Below are 20,026 nucleotides of genomic sequence, written 5' to 3'. Positions count from 1 at the left end.
CTGCTTGAAAGACAGGTGATCTTCTTTTTGGCCTTGCTGTTCCTACACCCAAAGCGCTCCAGGGCATCCATGTTATTTGTACCCTCTTTTAACTTGCCAGAGACCACTTGCTTGCCATTCAACCACTAAATCTTTTTTTTTTAAATAAATTTTATTTTTATATTCCCCATACAATTGCAATCCCCTTATTTTGACCCCAATCCCTCCCCTCCCCGCCCCCCACCCCCCATAGAGTGTCTCTGGTTCATAATTTTTTGTTGATTTTGATTTTCTCTTTCTTATAGTTATTCATTTTCCTGGTCCCTTATTTAAGTTTTCTAGATTCCTGCTATGAGTGAGACCATCCGGTATTTTTCTTTTTCTTTCTGGCTTATTTCGCTGAGCATGATCCCTTCCAGCGCCATCCATGTTGCTGCAAATTGCATGTGTTTATCTTTTTTGAATGCTGAGTAATATTCCATGGTGTGTATGCACCACATCTTCTTGATCCAGTCATCTATATTTGGGCATTTGGGTTGTTTCCAAAGCTTAGCTATTGTAAATAGTGCTGCTATAAACATAAGGGTGCAGGTGCTCTTTGGAATTGATGTTTCTGTGTCCTTTGGGTAAATACCTAGGAGTGGAATTGCTGGATCATGTGGAAGCTCTCAAAATTTGAGACCATCTGGTATTTTTCTTTTTCTTTTTTTTTCTTTTTTCTTTTTCTTTTTCTTTCTGACTTATTTTGCTGAGCATGATCCCTTCTAGCTCCATCCATGTTGCTGCAAACTGCATGTGTTTATCTTTTTTGATTGCTGAGTAATATTCCATGGTGTATATGTACCACATCTTCTTGATCCAGTCATCTATATTTGGGCATTTGGGTTGTTTCCATAGCTTAGATATTGTAAATAGTGCTGCTATCAACATAGGGGTGCAGGTGCCCTTTGGAATTACTGTTTTTGTGTCCTTTGGGTAAATCCCTAGGAGTGGAATTGCTGGATCATATGGAAGCTCTATGTTTAGTAGGTCCAGAAATCTCCACACAGCTCTCCATAGTGGTTGGACCAGTTTGCACTCCCACCAGCAGTGCAGGAGAGTTCCTTTTTCTCCACATCCTCACCAACATTTGTTGTTGCTAGTTTTTTTAATATGTGCCATTCTCACTGGTGTGAGATGGTATCTCATGGTAGTTTTGATTTGCATTTCCCTGATTACAAGTGATGTTGAACATTTTTTCATATGCCTGTTGGCCATTTGCATTTCCTCTTCAGAGAAGTTTCTTTTTAGCTCTTCTGCCCATTTTTTTGACTGGATTGTTTTCTTTGTTGTTGTTGAGTCTCATCATTTCTTTGCAGATTTTTGTGATCAGACCTTTATCATTAGTGTTGTGTGCAAAAATGTTCTCCCAGTCGGTGGGGTTTCTCTTTGTTTTTGTTATTGTCTCTTTTGCTGTGCAGAAGCTCTTTAATTTGATGTAGTCCCAGCTGTTGATCTTTGCCTTCACTATCACTGCTTTGGGTGATGTGTCTGTAAAGATGTCTTTGATGTGCATATCATGTAGTGTTTCGCCTATATTTCCTTCTATGTATTTTACGGTTTCAGGTCTTATGTCTAGTTCTTTAATCCATTTTGAGTTGGTTTTTGTGCATGGTGTGAGGTAGTAGTCGAGCTTCATTCTTTTGCATGTAGCGACCCAGTTTTCCCAGCAACATTTATTGAACAAACTTTCTTTGCTCCAGTGCATTAAATATGTCTAATTATGATGTAAAATACTTGTGTATGTGTATTTGTGTGTCTATACACACATGAATGGCTTTGCTTAGCCAAGGATTGTTTTTATCTCTATAAACATTTTTTATAAAGTTTGATTTCATTACCAGTAATGTATGAATAAAACCATGTAAAGTTCTATTAAAAAAAATTGTCAGCAACTTAAATGTAAAACCTAAATCTATAAAACTTTTTTTAATAATAAATTTTATTTTTATATTCCCCATACAATTGCAACCCCCTTATTTTGACCCCAATCCCTCCCCTCCCGCCCCCTACCCCCTACCCCCCATAGAGTGTCTCTGGTTCATAGTTTTTTGTTGTAAATCTATAAAACTTTTAAAGAAAACTCACCAAAAAAGTCATTGTGGGGCCTCCCTGGTGGCGCAAGGGTTAAGACACAACCTATGAAGCAATCCGCAGCCACTGCAGCAGGAGTTCGATTCCTGGCCAGCCAGGGAGCAACCAACATGGCGCAGCAGACCTCTCCTGACTCGCCTGCTGCTTACCTCAGCAGTGTCCTTTGGTCACTCTGCCTGTTCTGTTCCTCCCTCTGTCTCTGGAATCTTCTCACCGCCCGCATCTGTGGCCTGCACCCCAGCTCCTGCGTGCATAAATAAATAAATCTTTTTTTTTTTTTTTGAAATTTTATTTTTTTTTTTTTAAGATTTATTTATTTATTTATTTTATTTATACAAGCACTGGGTACAGTCAGAAGCACAGGAGGGTGAGAGAATTCACCAGAGCCAGAGCGGGGAGCAGAGCAAGCAGAAGGACGGAAGTACACTGCTGAAGGGAGCAGCGGGCGGCAGGAGAGGTCTGCACGCCATGCGGGACCCTCCTCCGGTGGCCGGGGAGCAGCCAGGGATTGAACCGGCGCTGCAGAGGCTGCCGGCAGCTTCGCAACCCAGCGCTCAACCGCTGCGCCACCGGGGAGGCCCAAATAAATAAATCTTTAAAAAAAAAAAAGTCATTGTGAACTTGGATTAAGTTGGAATTTTGATAGGCTTTGCAATGAATCTATACATCAATAAATATAATACTAAAAGTACAATACATAAAAAGAAAAAATGATAAATTGGACTTCATCAAAATTAAGAAAAATTTGAGAGCCTAATGTAAATACACATGATTTTAATAGTGAAGCAAGTGCCATAGGAGTGTTTTGGGTATCTGCTGGTTGCACACCCAGCAACAACTGCCTTCTTCTCCTTCCTAAAATATACCCCTTGGGTACCACCCCACTGCTGCTTTGTAGCAGCCACATCTTTAGGTGAGAGTTATCCCACCCCAGTTCCAAGGTGATCCCTGCCTGGCATAATTTCATCTTTTGCACCTCATACTGACTGCTTCTGGAAGAAGTAATACCAACCTAAGTTAATCAGCACATGTATTTCCTTGTCCTGTTCTGGTCAGTCCAACCACAGTGAGGCTTGAGAGGTTTTGCTCTATGGCTAGGGAGACGGTAGACCTCCAGGTGACCTTGAGGGCAGCCCAACTTCCCTCTAGCCCTGCTGCTAAGATCCTCCCTCCTCCATAAATCTGCGCTTTCTCACCTCCATTCACCAGGGACCAGCTTATCATCAGTGCGGGGAGATAATAAAACTGACTCCTTCTGCCCAGGAAATGGAAAGGACCCTGGAGAATTAGCTGGAGAAAACCTATTAAGCAACAAAGAACATACCCAGCTATCGAGTCATCTTCAGAATTTTAACTCACACAAGACACCTTCAGAGTGGTTTTCCCAGCCTGTAAGGGCTCTCTACTACCAGGGGTTTGGGAGACCAGCAAGGTCTGGAATTTTCCTGACTTGGACAGCACCTCATCTCTCTCCCTGTGTGCCTTTCTCTAACCAGCGCAAGACTTGAACAAAATCCAGCCTTGAAACCCCCCAATAGGTGCAATGAATCCTTTCCCTTTGTAAAGCAATCCTCTCCTCTTGCACTGAGATTAAAAACCCAGCCTCTAATGTGGCCCATTAGTCAGTCCCTTCTGGTGCCAGTCCTTCTGGCACACAATCTCATGGGCACTTCACTGCAGCCCTTAGAGGTAGGCGGGGATTATTAGCCTCAGGTAGCAAGTGAAGACCCAGAGGCTCAAGATTAAATGTGTGTTCAGTGTCATGAAACTAACATGGGGTGGAGTCAAGATTTGGCCACAGGCTTTTGGGGCCTGTTCCTGGAACCCTGCCTGCCTCTTTCCTGACGCAGATATTCTAAGAAAACCATCTTCACTGTGTCTACCCAGTTTGCCACCAAATAGTGACAAACCTCACCGCCACAACCAAAGTTTCCATCCTTCCAGAAATCTAAGAAACATCCCCCACCCCACCGTGGAACATGACTGGGCTCAGCTACCAAAGTGAGACCTTGGCCAAGTCACTCATGTGAGATGGATATCAGCTCTCTGGCAGCTGGGAGAACCAAACTGTGTTCTTCTGACAGGCTGGCTTCGGCCAGCCTGAGAGCCAGCTGGGGGGAAACAACCTCACACACGCACTTGCACACGCATACACACACACACATACACACACACACACACACACACACACACAGGCAATGCTGAAGCTGGTGTGGGAGCTGAGGGCTCCAGCCGACCCCACGCTCAGCTGAAACGATGGAAAAGTCACTCATGGCAGAAAGGGGTCAAGGGAAGGGCAACTTCCTACCTGCTCTGTGGGAACGCGGTGAACCTCCTCTGGGCTGAAACCTGCACCCCACGCTCACAGTTTCCATCCTCCTCACGCGATGGAGACAGCAGCCACATTTCCTTTCCCACACTGCTATCCCCTCCTTAAACCACCTCCTCTCCTGCCCAGCCTCGCCCAGAACAATAGAACCCAGAGGCCTCCTATAATTAGCCGCTTTGCTTCCAGTCCTGCCTAGGGGTCCAGTCAGGCCTCCCGCTGCTGCCCAGGGTCACAGGGGGACTTCCTGAGCAGGGGACACAACTACCTTGATTTTTTTCCTCTCTCCACCCTGTCTCTCCTTCCCTCCTCCCTTGGTTTCCACCTAGAGCACCCCTTGAGGAAATGAAAGAGCAAAACCACTAGAATGGGAGCTGGGCCAAGAAAAAGGACTAAAGTCTTCCCCCTGGGTAACACCTGGGGACAGTGATAAGTCAACCTCCCACTTGTACCAAGGACACTTAGGCAGTCTCCAAAATGACAAGTTCGTCCCCCTTAAGCTCCCCACCCCCTCCTCCTCAGACCTCCTGAATTCACCCACCACCACCATCAACACCCGGCCAACACCACACCAGTGTTCTGGCTTCCTGCTTCCCAGGAGAAAGTCTGGTGCAGTCTGACTGGAACGCCATCATCTCTCTACCACCAGACCCTGGGCCTGCCCACATGGCGCCCACCCTTTCTGTCCTTCCCTCCTGTGAGGAGGGACAGTGTACTGCACCCATTCGTGTGCCCCACCCCTGCTTCTCACCTTCTAAGGACATGGCTGCCACCTATAGCCCCTCCCACACTGATGACAGAGCCCCATCAGTGTGTGACGTGTGACGTGCTTTAGTATCTCCTGCTTTCCAAATCCTCCCTTGATCTCACATCCCCATCCAGGTACTCTTGCCATGGCTTTCTCCCCAACTGCAGCAAAACTGCTATAGGACAGAGGCTGCAGTCCTGGCCCCACCCCCTCACCTGTCACTCTTCCTTTTTTTTAAAGCTTTATTTATTTATACAAAAACTGGGGTACAGGCCAGAAGCACGGGTGAGAGGATTCACCAGAGACAGAGCAGGGAGCAGAACTGGCAGACGGACCAAAAACACTGCTGAGGGGACCAGTGGGCGAGACAGGAGAGACCTGCCATGCCATGTGGGTATCTCCCTGGCCAGGCCAGGGATCAAACCAGCACTGCAGAGGCATGTGGACAGCTTAACAGCACTGTGCTCAACCTGCTGCACCACTGGGGAGGCTCCACCTGTCACTCTTTCTACAGGCATTCCTCTCAGACTGCTGGGGCCTGGAGACGCCTGACCCCCAGGTTGCCAAATCCAAAGATCACCTTCCTTGTGTATTTTACACAGTTGACCATTCCCTCCATGAATCACATTATTCTCTTAGCTTCTTGACTCCATAGTCTCCTGATTTGAATCTCCTCCAGCCTCCAGTCTGTACCTTCTCAGCCTCCTCTTTTTGTAAGTTTTACCTCCTTTGATCTTTCAACAGTGGGGGACTTCATGGCTCAGTTCCAGGGCCCCTAGCCCTCTCTGGCTCCTAGGTGGCCAGACCCTCTTCCAAGATTTCAAATACCATATGTTTTTTTTTTTTTTTAATAGAGGCATGTTTATTTATTTATTTATTTGTTTGTTTTGTTTATACATGCACTGGGTACAGTCAGAAGCACAGGAGGGTGAGAGAACTCACCAGAGCCAGAGCGGGGAGCAGAGCAGGCAGAAGGACCGAAGTACACTGCTGAGGGGAGCAGCGGGCGGCAGGAGAGGTCTGCGCACCATGTGGGACCCTCCTCCGGTGGCCGGGGAGCAGCCGGGGATCGAACCGGCGCCGCAGAGGCTGCGGGCAGGTTCGCAACCCAGCGCTCAACCGCTGCGCCACCGGGGAGGCCCTCAAATACCATATGTTGATGGCTCCCAAATCTACATTTATACCAATGAACTCAGGATTTCCCTGAAATCCTAAACTCAAAAATCCAACTACCTGAATAACATTTTGTGAATGTTTAATAAGCATCCCAAACTTTGCCTTGGGCAGAACAGAACTTTGGGTTTCCAATCCCTAAATCCATTCTTCACTAAGTCTTCCCATCTCAATAAATAACACTGCCATCTACCTAGTTACTCCATCCAAAAAATGTTCACTTCTCTCCAACTGCACTGCTTTCCCCTTACCCAAGTCACTGAGATTATCCCTATGGATCTCTCTGCCTGGTTACAACCTGGTTATAACCCATGACCAAACCCAGTAAGAGTGGTCTTCTAAAAACATCATTTAGATCAGGGCACTTTCATGATTAAAATCCTCCATTGTCAGGCCTCCCCTGGTGGCACAGGCGGTTGAGCGCAGCGCTGTGAAGCTGTCTGCAGCCTCTGCGGCGTGGGTTCAATCCCAGCCAGCCAGGGAGCAACCCACATGGCATGGCAGACCTCTCCTTTCTTGCCCCTCCTGCTGCTCCCCTCAGCAGTGCTATCGGTCCGTCTGCCTGTTCTGCTCCCCACTCTGTCTCTGATGACTCCTCTTACCCTTTTGTGCCTCTGGCCTGTACCCCAGTTCTTGTATAAATCAATAAAATTTATTTATTATTTTATTTATTTTTTTTTAAAAAATTCTTTTCTTGACCACCCAATCTCAACCAGCCTCCTAGAAACCATTGCATCTCCCTATATGAATTCTCAGCATAACACTTAAAACTCACCATTCTTTGTTACTATATTTGTTTGCGGTCTGTCTCCCACTATAAGAATTAAACTCCACAACAGAAAAGATTTTATCATGCTTGTTCAACTTTTGCTTAGATAATGCCTGGCACATAGTTAATAGTCAAGGACTATGTGTTGATTGAATGAACAAAGGTGTTCTGGATGGGCTTATTTCAATTTTTCAAAAGGGTTTTTGAGTTGGCGAAGTAGTAATTGGAACACAGTCTTGGACAAATTAATATGCAAAGAGAAGCTGGGCGCAGAGGAACCTTTAGGAGGCCAGTACCACAGGGAGGCAAGAGGGCATGCAGCCAAGACCAGTAAGGATGACAGAAATCAAGAAAATCCAGTGTCGGGGGTGGGGGTGCAAAACCATCATTCTCAAGAACAATTGATACGTAAGGATAATCTGATGGTCTGCATTTCACTGTGCATCCTCCAACCCTACAATTGCACTGCTGAGAGTTTATCCTCCAGAAAAATCCACCAATGCATAAAGAGACATGTAAACAAAACACACATAGCAGCATTGTTTATAATGGCAGAAACTTGGAAACAACCCAAATGTCCATAAACCATTGTATAACTACGTAATAGGTTACATATATTTACTTAAAAGAACCAAGCAGATCTATATGGATTTTCTTAGAAAGATGCCTAATGTATTTGTTGGGGGGAAGAACATGTTGCAGGATGAACAGTACACAATACTACCCTTTTTTTGTTTTTTAAAGGAAATAATGGAAATAACATGTTAGCACATGCATAAAATTTTTGGAAGAGAATCCTATTGATGATGGTTATTTCCATCAGTTATTCATTATGGGTACTCTACATTCTACGTTGCATATTTCTGCTAGGAAGTGTGTCTGTGCAAGACTCTTATGAAAGGCAAACCATGCAGAGGAAGTCAAGAGGACAGACATGAGAGCCATTGCTACAAGCCAGCATCCATAGACCCTGTGCCACAATATTTAAGCCTGATGGTGAAGAGAATGATGGCCCAGACCACCATGTCAACACCTCACCAGACTAGAGTTATATTGGGAACGCACAAGCATGTCCCCAAGAACACAATGAGAGACAAGTCTTGGAGCAGGTTTGCTATTTATTAGCACTATCAAGCAAGCGTGATTGATCATGCAACAAGAACAGGAGGAACAAGGTCCAGGGAAGACAAAGGGTAATCATTTTGGGGAATGGGAGGGGGCATGTTGACCTCATGTATAAGGAGGGGTTCTTGTGCAGGTACTTGGTATAATTTCTGAGCTACTCCCAGACCACCTCAGACCATGGCCACACAATCAGTCAACAGCTACCACGGCATCCCCAGGCCTGCCATGTGATGTGGGCCATTGTCTGAGAGCAGTCATGCAGGAGAGCTTCTTCCAAACCCTACACACACTGGTGCATAGAGAGGCCACAGACTAGAACCACCACATGGTCACATTCCATGTATACACCCAAACTACAACTGGCCATCCCCCCACCAATGCTGGTCAACAGTCTGGCCTCTCAACCCCAATGTGATGAAATTCTTCTCTTTCATTCTCTACTACATGGCAGAGACCAGGCTAGCAGCACCTCCCTTAGACTAGGGCAAAGCGTGCGCGCGCGCGCGCGCGCACACACACACACACACACACACACACACACACACACCCCAGAGTGGCCCAGAGAGTCCACTCCTACATATCCCCTAAAGAGAATAGACAACATAGGCACAAAAGGCAGTCACAAATCATGTTAAATGATTCCATTTATGTTAAATGCGCAGAGAGAGAAAGCAAGATGGGATTGCCAGAAACTTGGCGGGAGGGAGTAGAATGAGAAGTGACTAATAATGGGTGAAGAATTTTCTTTGAAGGTTATAAAAATGCCATGACATTAGTGATGATGATTGCACAACTCTATGAATATATTAAAAATCACTGACCTATTCACTTTTTTCCCCCCTCATTGTAGCAGTTTTTAATGACAGTTGTATAAAAGGTCATTTTTTTCCTGCTTCTTCTCAATTGCTTCTTCCATGTATTTGCCCTTTTCCTATCCTACTTGGGGAGATTTGGCTTTGCATCTTTCTGCCATCCTTGTCCAGTTTTAGCCGTGATACCCACCTGCTGAGGTGAGCGCCCCCATGGACTTCTGTGCCTCCCCCGCTGCACTCCTTCAGTCTCCCAGTATTTCCTCCTGTAAATCTGGACACATGGCCCTTTGCAGTGCACTTGGACAACCGGGACTTCATCATCCTTCCGGATGGGACACAGCACTCCTGTCTCAGCTCCTTGGGAAGAGGGGAAGACCGACCTCCCTATGGATGTGGAAGGTGCTCTGAAATGCCTTTTACGGTTCTTGCCCGGTCAGAAGTCCCAAAGAGAGAGAACTTCATTTTGGCCACTGGTGCTTCAGCCTATTCACTTTAAGTGAATTAAGTATATGGTATTTGGTGCATCTGTTAGAATAAAGCTGTTATACTCGTGGCACACACGGCAGCGTTCTCCAGGAAGACAGCCGGCCCCGGGCAATGCCCAACCGCACACGTCCTCTTTTGTGGTTAACATTTCTCCATGTCTCTTACCCTATGACTTCCAGACAAAGCCAAATGCCACGATGGCGTGTGGGTTGAGGCAAAACCAATGCTGGAGATGAACCTGTCAGCGGAGAAGTACTTAGGTTAAAAAATAAGGCTAATTCGTTTGTCAAATCCTTCCTTTTAGATAACATAGCATTTCCTTTACCAACAGGCTGAGTGTTCATTTTCTTGCCTCTCCCTGTTTCAGTCATGGCTGTGGGAGTAGTTCTGAATTAGCACAGGTGTCCCCACTTTTCAGAAGCACGCCTGCCACCACATCGCTTTTACGAAAGACCTGCTGCATCAGTACCTGTTTTTGCTAACAGGAAGAAATCCATAAAGAAGCTTCACTTTTAGACAAAAAGAGGAAAGCAAATATAGCCCCCAGCCTCTGGCTGGTCCCGTTGTTCTAGAGGTAGCGGCCCCCCAAGCAGCAAGGGCCTTGGCACCAGGCTCTTTCCTCCAGAACTGCTTTTCACAGGTGTGTGCTTATCGTCTCATTCCTGTTTTTACTATGTGTGATGTGCGAATGTTATCTTGGGTTTTATGTGTAATTTGGTGTGATTTGATAGGGTTTTTTTTTTTCAGGTCTAGAAAGGTTCACAATTTTTTTCCATATAAATTAATGGGAGCAGCTCACTGCCTACCTGTGTTTATGCAGGCATCTCCCTTTTTCTCTTTTCCTTAATAAACTTGCTTTGTGCTGATGAAAAAAGTTAATTTTTATTGATTAATGGTAGTTGCTTCTTTATTTTTGCCATTTCAGCTTATGAAAGGTTTTATAGGAGCACTCTACGGTGGCCTCTTTTCCACCTAGGGCCTCTACACCTGTGTGTACAGCCTCTCTCCACACCTGTGTATGTGTGTGTGTGTGTGTGTGTGTCTGTGAAAGAACTGGATAAGGCCCTCCTGCATGACTGCCTTGAGACAATGGCCCATATCACAAGGCAGCCGGGGACACCCAGGTAGTGTTGACTGATTGTGTGGTCAGGGTCCAAGACAGTCTGGGAGAAGCTTGGAAATTACACCAAGCACCTGCACAAGAAGTTCTCCCTGTATACATGGCCAACATATCCTCCTCTGTTCCCCATAAAATTGATTACCCTTTGATGCTTTTGAAGTCCTGTTCCCCATAAAGATGAATACCCTTTGTTTTCCCTGGACCTTGCTTCTCCTGCCATTGTCATCACATAATCAATCATGCTTGTTTATTACTGCTAATAAATAGCAAGAGGGCTGCTCACTGAGCAGCAGAGTCTTGCCTTGCAAAGCTGCTCCACAACTCATCCCTCAACATGTCTCTGGGTACATGCAGGCATGTTCTTGACTACCAGACTCTACTTTTGGATAATGAGGGAAACCTGTATTCAAAATTCTTACACATAGTGGTGAGGAGTGTTTTCAGTTATTAAATTTACTAATATTAAATATACTAGTATTAAATCATTACCATTATTCTTTAATTTGAAAATATGTCTGTCTAGTTGTAAATGTATAAATCTTAATATTGATTCTTCACATTGGTTGCCAGATGGATGCTGAATGGTAGAATTGAAATAGGTTTATTTTCACAAATATTTTATAGATGCAGTTTAATTTTCATAAAATAAAACTTTATATCATCAACTTTATTCAAAAATTTGCTTTAAATTTTTTATTTAATTCATAAGCTGGTATTTTGCCTTTTTTGAGATTTATTTTATTTATTTATGCACACAAGTGCTAGGGTGAAGGCCAGAGTTGTAGAAGGGTGAGAGGATTCACCAGAGACAGAGTGGGGAGCAGAACAGACAGATCTACTGAAATACACCACTGAGGGGAGCAGCGGGCAAGTCACCGAGAGGTCTGCTGCACCGTGTGGGTTAGATCCTTGGCCGGGGATTGAACTCTTGCTACAGTGGCTGCAGATAGCTTCATAGTGCTGATGCCTAACCCCTTGCACCACCAGGGAGGCCCCATATTTTGCCTTTTAAAAGATGACCATCTTAAAAGAAAAGGAACTTCTTTAAACACAGATAGAGGTTAATTTAAAATCTACAGTATTGCCGGGCGTGGTGGCGCGCGCCTGTAGTCCCAGCTACTCGGGAGGCAGAGGCAGGAGGATCGCTTGAGTCCAGGAGTTCTGGGCTGCAGTGCGCTATGCCGATCGGGTGTCCGCACTAAGTTTGGCATCAATATGGTGACCTCCCGGGAGCGGGGGACCACCAGGTTGCCTAAGGAGGGGTGAACCGGCCCAGGTCGGAAACGGAGCAGGTCAAAACTCCCGTGCTGATCAGTAGTGGGATCGCGCCTGTGAATAGCCACTGCACTCCAGCCTGGGCAACATAGCGAGACCCTGACTCGAAAAAAAAAAATAAATAAAATAAAATAAAAATAAAATAAAATCTACAGTATTTTACATTTACTTCAACTTACATTTTAATGAAAAATATTCAAATTCTTACTTTTTGGAAAGCATTTTTATCTATTAGATCATTTCTATCAACAGCACACAGATTAGGCAAAATCTCACCTAACCATTGTAATGTGTGATTTTGCTAAAATAAAGACAAGAAAAATAAATTTATGAAAAAGTATATACCAATTTATAAGTGATGTTTATCTTTATTATCCAATCATCTCTGGCCATTAACAGAACATCCAGACATGCACAATTGTAATTAAATTCAATCCATTTGCTCTCTTGCCAACTTCGAGTTACATATTTTCCAATTTTGTCCTTATAAAGCTGTATTTGTCAATGTAGGAGATCAGAACACATTTTGTTTAGCAGTTGTTAGTTTTATTTAGAATTTTTTAATATTTAGACAGGTAATATTTACGCCTCTTGGCCCCGCTCCACAAATGTGAGGGGCAGGGCATTGGCTGTGACTTCAGACTCTTTTTTTTTTTTTTTAAAGATTTATTTATTTATTTATTTATTTATACAAGCACTGGGTACAGTCAGAAGCGTGGGAGGGTGACAGAATTCACCAGAGCCAGAGCAGGGAACAGAACAGGCAGACTCACGAAATACACTGCTGAGGGGAGCAGCGGGGGTGGCAGGAGAGGTCTGCTTGCCATGTGGGACCCTCGCCGGTGGCCGGGGATCGAACCAGCGCTGCAGGGGCTGCAGGCAGCTTTGCAGCCCAGTGTTCAACCGCGCCACCAGGGGAGGCCCAACTTCAGACTCTTACTAAGAGTGATGGAAGGACTCACAGAGAATGAACAATCCCAGTGAGTACAGATGGAGTCACTTGGGGCCCACAGACCCCCTACAAAACCCACCTGCAGAGGGAAGAAAGAAGGTGCCCAGTAACCAGGTGAAAACCTGCTTCCTGACCCAGAAGCATCGTTTTCCCAGAGTGATGCACCTTCTGGAGAAACTCCAGCCCTACCAAAAGAGGGTGCTCTTGCTCTGTGGCCCCAGCTACACAGACCAATATTCAGCCATCTATGAGTTCTCCTTCTGACCTTTCTGACCGGTGCATGGCCCCTGTCAGCGTGCAGCCTCAGTCTAGTGGGAGACTGACGCCATCACACAGGTCAGTCACGCAGCCCAGTGTCCTGGCCATGCTAAGGCAGGTCCATTATCTCCTGGGCAGGGTGCGAGCTTACCTGGTTCTCCAGCAGATCTCCTCAGTGGGCTCTGGATGCCACAAAGTACTGATTCAACAACACTCAGCCACAGGAACAGCAGTCTGCCTCTCGGTGTTTGCTAAATTCATACAGATTCAAGAAATACTTCTCCCCACAACCCCCAAAAAAGTAAGAAATTCTCCAAGGCAGAGCTCTGGCTCAAATACACACAAGATAGGATGTCACCAAAGAGAAGTTTTGGACTAAAGCGAGGAAGCTTGGGTAGCCTGCAGCTTCAGTTGTCCCCTAGAAAAATGGTAAATGCTTACTGCATGCGTGAGTGATAAAAAGGGCCCCTTAGGGCAATTTTCTGGAAGCAGAAGAACTGTCTGCCTGGCCCAAAATTGAGTTGAAACACACCACTGGTAAAGACAAGGAGCTTCTTGTGACTTTTCGGTGACAGTTTTTCCCTTTTCACTTCTTGGAGGTTTCAAATACTAGAAGGTCTGGTCTCTGCCAGGGCCCCAGATTACAGTTTGAGCAATGGGACAGAGAACTTAGGGGAAGGATCCAGCTTTGGAGGGGTGATGATGAGGTCCAAGGGCCTGAGGAACACCTGTATTTCTAGGTCAAGAACAGAGAAGGAATCAGAAATAGAAAAGGTAGGAGCGGAGAGGCAGGAGAAGCAAGAGTGTGGTTTCGTGAAGGAGGGAGAGGCCTGTGCAGGCAGCCGTGAATGAGAGCCGGAAGGCTGTGCTCGTGGGGCTGACCTTCGGGAAGCAGTTCCAACAGAGGTGGGAGCAGAGGTCAAACTGCAACGCGTTAAGGAGTGAAGCGGAGGAGAGACCACGGTGGTCCTTGAGAGCTCCACAGACGGAAGGGACACTATCAGGACAGGGGAAGATGGAAAAACTGAAAACTCCAAGGGAGAGGGCCTAATTCGATGCAGCAAAACTGAACAGGGGGTGGGACACTAGTGGGGAGTCAGCAATAGAAGGAAGGTTTAAGGGCAGGGCTTCCACCAACAAGGGAGAAAGGACTCAGAGAATGGAGTTGAGGGCAGGGAGAGGGGGCACAGGATGGACACAGACGATGGCAAGGTGGCCACACCAGCGCTGTGTGCTGGGATCTGAGTTGAGGAACCCAGAGCCCAATCAACTTTAGAGTCATAACCAAGGCCCCCAGCCAGCAATGGGTTTATAATCTCCTCCACTCGTTCTGGCGTTTCCTGCCCACCTACCACGTGATGGGTACTGTGCCAAACGCTGGTGTTACATGAGCGGGAGGACAAGGACCCTTTCTCCTAGAACTCATAGGGTAGTAGGGAGCTCCATTCAGCAGGATGTCATGGGAAGGAGTGGGGGTGGTGAGGCTAGACAGAAGGTGTTTCCAGAGCAAGGACATCTCACCTTGGGGAACAGGTGCAGGAATAGCAAAACCAGGAGGTGCCACATTAAGCAGAGAGCCAAAGGCAGAGGAGGAGTCAGCCAGGAGAGCAGAAAGAGCAAAAGTATCCTGAGCAGAGGGCACGGTGCACTTAAAGGTGCAGAGGTGAGCCTGTGGTTCTCAGAACAGAGATCCAGAAATTCAGGCTGGCTGAAGAGCAGAGCACAGGACAATCATCTAAGGGTGGAGCTAAAGTCATAGGAATTAGAGCCTGCTTGGAATATTTAGCAATAAAAGTTAAATAGTAAAAAAACATTACCTATTACAAGTTCAAGACTCCATAGGTCACTATATTCTGGGACCAAAACAACCATGCACATTGCGTACTGAAAATCTATAACCCTGCAGGCAGGATTGCTGTGTGGGTAAATCACAGAAGATGGAAGAGAGAGGGGGAGGGAGGGAGAGAAGAGCTGTACTGACTTGGTTTAATGGTAGCTGAAGGTAACTGACTTTATGACTTTTCAAGTTGGTCAATTTCAGCCTCACCAGATGTCGTAAAAGTGAGGTCCCTAAGAAATGATTGACAGAAGGAAACCAGGTACAAGCAAGCTTTGAATTGCACTGTCCTGGTGCTTGAATGTCCAGTATCATTTCGAGTGGGGGCCTACCAGGCCACTATTATCACTAAAAACCTGCCTGTGGCCTGAAAGCCATAATGGAAGGGGGTTCAAGTCCCAGGTTCCATTGCTAAGGTGCCACCAGTGGGCACAGCTAAATCTGTTTCCGGGATGATTCTGGTTGCTCACCCTTCCAAGTTCAAGATGGGCTCAGATCACCATCAATAAGCTCATATTTAAAACCCCACCCCCAGAAGTGGGAGAAGCTTCCAGGAGGGGCCAAAGACCTGGAGGCCCTGCCATGGGTCTATGCAAGTCTAGGCCCAGCATCAGCACTCTGCCATGCTCACATATGCAGCTGTATATTCCCGTTTCCCCTTTATGTCTTAATAAGAATTCCTTTTCGGGGCCTCCCTGGTGGTACAAGGGGTGAGGCGTCAGCACTATGAAGCTATTTGCAACTACTGCAGCACGAGTTCCATCTCTGGCCAGGGAGCTACCCACATGACGCAGGAGACCTCTCCTGACTCACCCGCTGCTCCCCTCAGCAGTGTATTTCAGTCAGTCTGCCTGTTCTGTTCCCCACTCTGTCTCTGGTGAATCCTCTCACCCCCCCCCCACCTCTGGCCTATACCCTAGTTCTTGTAAACATAAATAAATAAATCTTTTTTTAAAAAATTCCTTTTCCAAAAATGCCAAGATTATCTTTCACATAACTAAGGAAGAAGGAGAGAGATACCAAAAATGAAATAGAAACTCAATTCCAGGTGCAGCTCCAATATTTCCGTCTGTGTGGGTACGGGCAAGAGGGGAAGAGCAGCTCACAGAAGTCACAGAGGCTGAGCTCACACAGGGTAAGCAGCTGCTGCCTGAACAACCCTCAGGTAAGTGCCATGGCCACCATTTTACAGGTGAGGAACAAGGCTCAGAATGTGAACTTGCTCAAGGTCCCACAGGTAGGAAATGACAGCTGGGATTCAAACCTGACTAAAAGCCACTTGACCTTTCTGTGTCCTCATTCTTCAGTTTTAAAATGGGAACAGTAAGAGAGCCATTAGGAGAACAAAGTGAAACAATATTTATGAAAACGTGTGTGAAGTATGACCCCTTGTTAAAGTCTCCCTGGGGAAGGACAAGTTCTGCCCCCTCTATCTCCGGCTCACTTAGCCACTGCTCAGTCGGGCTTACTGCAGAGTTCCTGGGACACCCTGGGCCTGCTAGAACCCAGCCATGCCCAATGCCCTGAGTCCTCCCGCCCACCTTGTGAGACCAGCTAGCAGGTACAGCTGGAAACCTAAGGGGCCAAAACTGTCACAGGCTCCATCTGGATGAGCCTGGAAATTCACCAGCGTTGTCTCGACAGAGGGGAGTTGTTAAAATGCCTTCACTTCGCAGACACTAGTAACACCCACATGGAAAGCAGCATGGTGAGGGCAGGGCCTCCACCTTGGGAATCCTGACCTCCAAGGAATAGTAGGTCCCAGTCTATACCCATCTCTTAGCCCCTTAACCCCTAGCAGGCCAGGATTGTTTCCTTCTGGGATGTGGCCTCTGTGGCCTCCTCATCCTGGTACAGCTTATTTATTTAAACAGGACACACCAGGTGGCATAGGCAGGTGGCCTTGCCTCCTCAGAAAAGGCTGGAAAAACCCAGGTAGCATGGAATCTGACCAAGGTCCTGAGGGCTCAGGCTGGGCCTTCTCTGCCAACCACCCATAAAGAGCACAAGTCTCTTGATTTCTCAGAGACACCCGGGCAGGGAAGGAGCCCTGGAGCCAAATCCTGTTGTTACCAAATGCTGTCCGAACTTTAGCAAACCACTTCTCTCTAGAGACCTCAATTTCCTCATCTGTAAGCAAAGGGGTTAGAGTTAGATCGCTGAGGCCCATAATGCTACTTGCTTTCCGTGACAGCACATATGTTGTGATCCCTCAGAAAGTCTCACACAGTCCCTAATGTTGACCTTCCACAAGTCCTGTAACTGAAAGTCATTTGAGACAAAATAGCCAGGCAGGAAACAGGCAACAGACCCACCTCTCAGCTCCTGAAGAAGCCATCACCATCCTCAGCTTGGGCTTCCAAGGAACTCAGCTTTGACTCCATGTACCCAGACCCCACTAGGAAGAAGAAGGTTAAAATCCTGAACTGTAAGGAGGAGCTCATCACTTCACTTGGCTCTCAGACAACAGCCAGTATCCAGATCCTGAAAGTGGTAGCAACTGACCCCCACAGAACAGTTGCTAAAATCCCTATCACCTGTTCATGTGAGCACGACGAAGGCCATTGGTCGTCGCAATTGGACTGCAGGCAGGGGTGTCCTGAGGCGCAGGGTCCTGGGGTCCTTCCAGGCAGCTTCCCTTCAACACCAGTGAGCAGAAAGAAAGCTGAGGAAAGCCCACATCTCTCCTGCCCCTCCTGCTATTAGCTCCAGTCAGAGACTGAGCCAGGAATAGACAGGAAATTTCTGCCAGCTGAAAGTCCCTTAGTCTCTGGACCTCATTTTACTTGCTGTAAAATTAAGATAAAAGTAATTAATCATTAGATTGATGCAAGAGATAAAATATTCAAAACATAAGACATGTGCTGTGTAAACAGAAAAAGGGCCACCCAAGTGAATTGGGTAATGATGAAAACGAAAGAGGCGTAGAATTTTTATGGTGGTGTGCTGGAGACAGCTTGAAAAGAACCTACTTTTCACTGTTCAGGAGTTTTGCTGGTCAGTTGCCATCTCATCTCAGCTTAAAGTCAGTTATAGCCAGCACATTTACCCCAAAGAAAAGGGCAAATGCTAACAATCAGGGCTTTGCTTTTTTTTCCCCCCAGAGAGCCAATTATGAACTATTTCCCAGCATGCCCCTGTGCACAAATAAGAGTAATGCAACAGGAGCCAGCTTGCTGCTCTTCCAACACACTCACCGTATGATGAATAGTGACTGCTTTAACGCAGTAAGCCTGGGAAATTGTATTATTTCCTAAAAGTTATAAAACTTTTCCATTTCCGCAAATATTTTTGAGACCCCCTGTGTGTAAGGGCTCGAAGATTCAAAAAATCTCTTCCTAAATTGCTCCCAGAGTAGTAGAGGAATGAAAAAGTACACACTATGGGGGCATCCCAAGAATGGCAAGGTAAAAGCCCAAACTGTGGAGGCCAAGACCAGGACACTAGGAAAGCTGCTTTAGGCAGAGTAAGTGGCACATGGAAAGGCACAGAGCCATGGATGATAACTTTTTTAAATTCCTCTCTAAGAATTGACTTTGAGGGATCTTTAGAGTTGGTATATAATAGACACCATGTACACTAGCCAAAGAGTATGTCCCTCACCTTGCTCCCTTCACAGGAATTTAGCACCAAATTTTCTTTGACTGCTTCCAAAACTCAAATCCACTTTCAGGGGGTGAGACTAGCTCCTCACAGCAAAGAGGAACTCCCAGGACATTGGATAAAGCCACGTCGCTGAAGTGTCTGAGCCCAAACTCTGAAGGTGACTACTGCAGGCTGCAGCAGGCACTCAAATGGAAACAGGACCATTTAAATTGCCATCTCATTACACAGGAAGGCTTTACAGGGAACAATAGATGCCAACCTTTTTCTAAGAGGAACAACCATGTTCTGCCTTGGAGATTGCCAGAATTTGAATTTCAAAAATGAAGGGGAAAAAATCCAAAGCATCCAGACAGGAAAAAAGAGGTTACCTTCAAAGGAACAAAAGTCAGGGTGACCTCAGACTCTGCAACACTGAACACTTGCAGGCAGTGGGGCCAGGATATGAATCCTATGCCAGTTAAGTCATTATCTGCATACAGAGGCAACAAAATGTCATTCTCTCATTCACAGGGATTTAGAAAATATATCACTCACACTCTCTTTTGGAAAAAAACATTTGAGGACACACCAACTGTCTGGACAGGAATCAAAATACAAAAATGGAGAAAATGACACATTATAAAAAGATTGGAAGTGAAGAGTAAACCAGTCAAACTTAAAAAATAAATTATTATACATTTGTTTTTAAATTGGGTTTTAACCATTTATATGAAATTCTAGAATAGGCAAAGATGATCTACGGTGAAAAAAAATCAAACTGGAAAGAGTTAAACAGAAACTTGCTAGAGTGATGGATATGTCCCCTATGGTGTAAGGATTTGTGTTGCACGTGTAAAACACTTAAGGCCAGTACACTGCACTGCACATAATTATATCTCAATTTAAAAAATGAAGATCTTAATATTGAGTCTTTTACCTATAAATGTGATGTCATCTATTTATATATTTAGGTCTTTAATTTTCTTTAATTTCAAGATTTTTGTAGTTCAGGTCTTGGATGTCTTTTATCAATTATCCTTTTTCCTATTTATATGCTATTATAATTGGTATTATTTAATCTTTGACAGTTTACTGCTAATAAATAGAAATATAATTGATTTTTACATGTTGGTCTTTATATCCAGTTTTATCAGATCTACTAGTTTTGGAGATGCTACTAAATTTCCTACATAGATAACCATGTCATCTATCAATAAAACAGTTTTACTTCTTCTGTCCCAATCCAGATGCCTTTTATTCTTTTTCTTGTCTTATTCCACTGGCTGGAACCTCAAGTATGATTTGAGTCAGTGATGAGTTGACATTCTTGTCTTATTCCCAATCTTAAGGAGAAAGCATTTAGTTTTTCACCACTAAGTCTGCTGCTAGCTGTAGGGGTTTTGCAGATGTTCTTTATCAGGGAAAGGATGTTTCATTCTCCTAGTTTG

Source organism: Talpa occidentalis, unplaced genomic scaffold, assembly GCF_014898055.3.
Source record: "Talpa occidentalis isolate TD23 unplaced genomic scaffold, MPIMG_talOcc4v2.1 talOcc4.9, whole genome shotgun sequence".
In the NCBI taxonomy this organism is placed as follows: domain Eukaryota; kingdom Metazoa; phylum Chordata; class Mammalia; order Eulipotyphla; family Talpidae; genus Talpa; species Talpa occidentalis.
The sequence above is the reverse complement of the archived record's forward strand: the minus strand, read 5'-3'. Positions refer to the sequence as shown.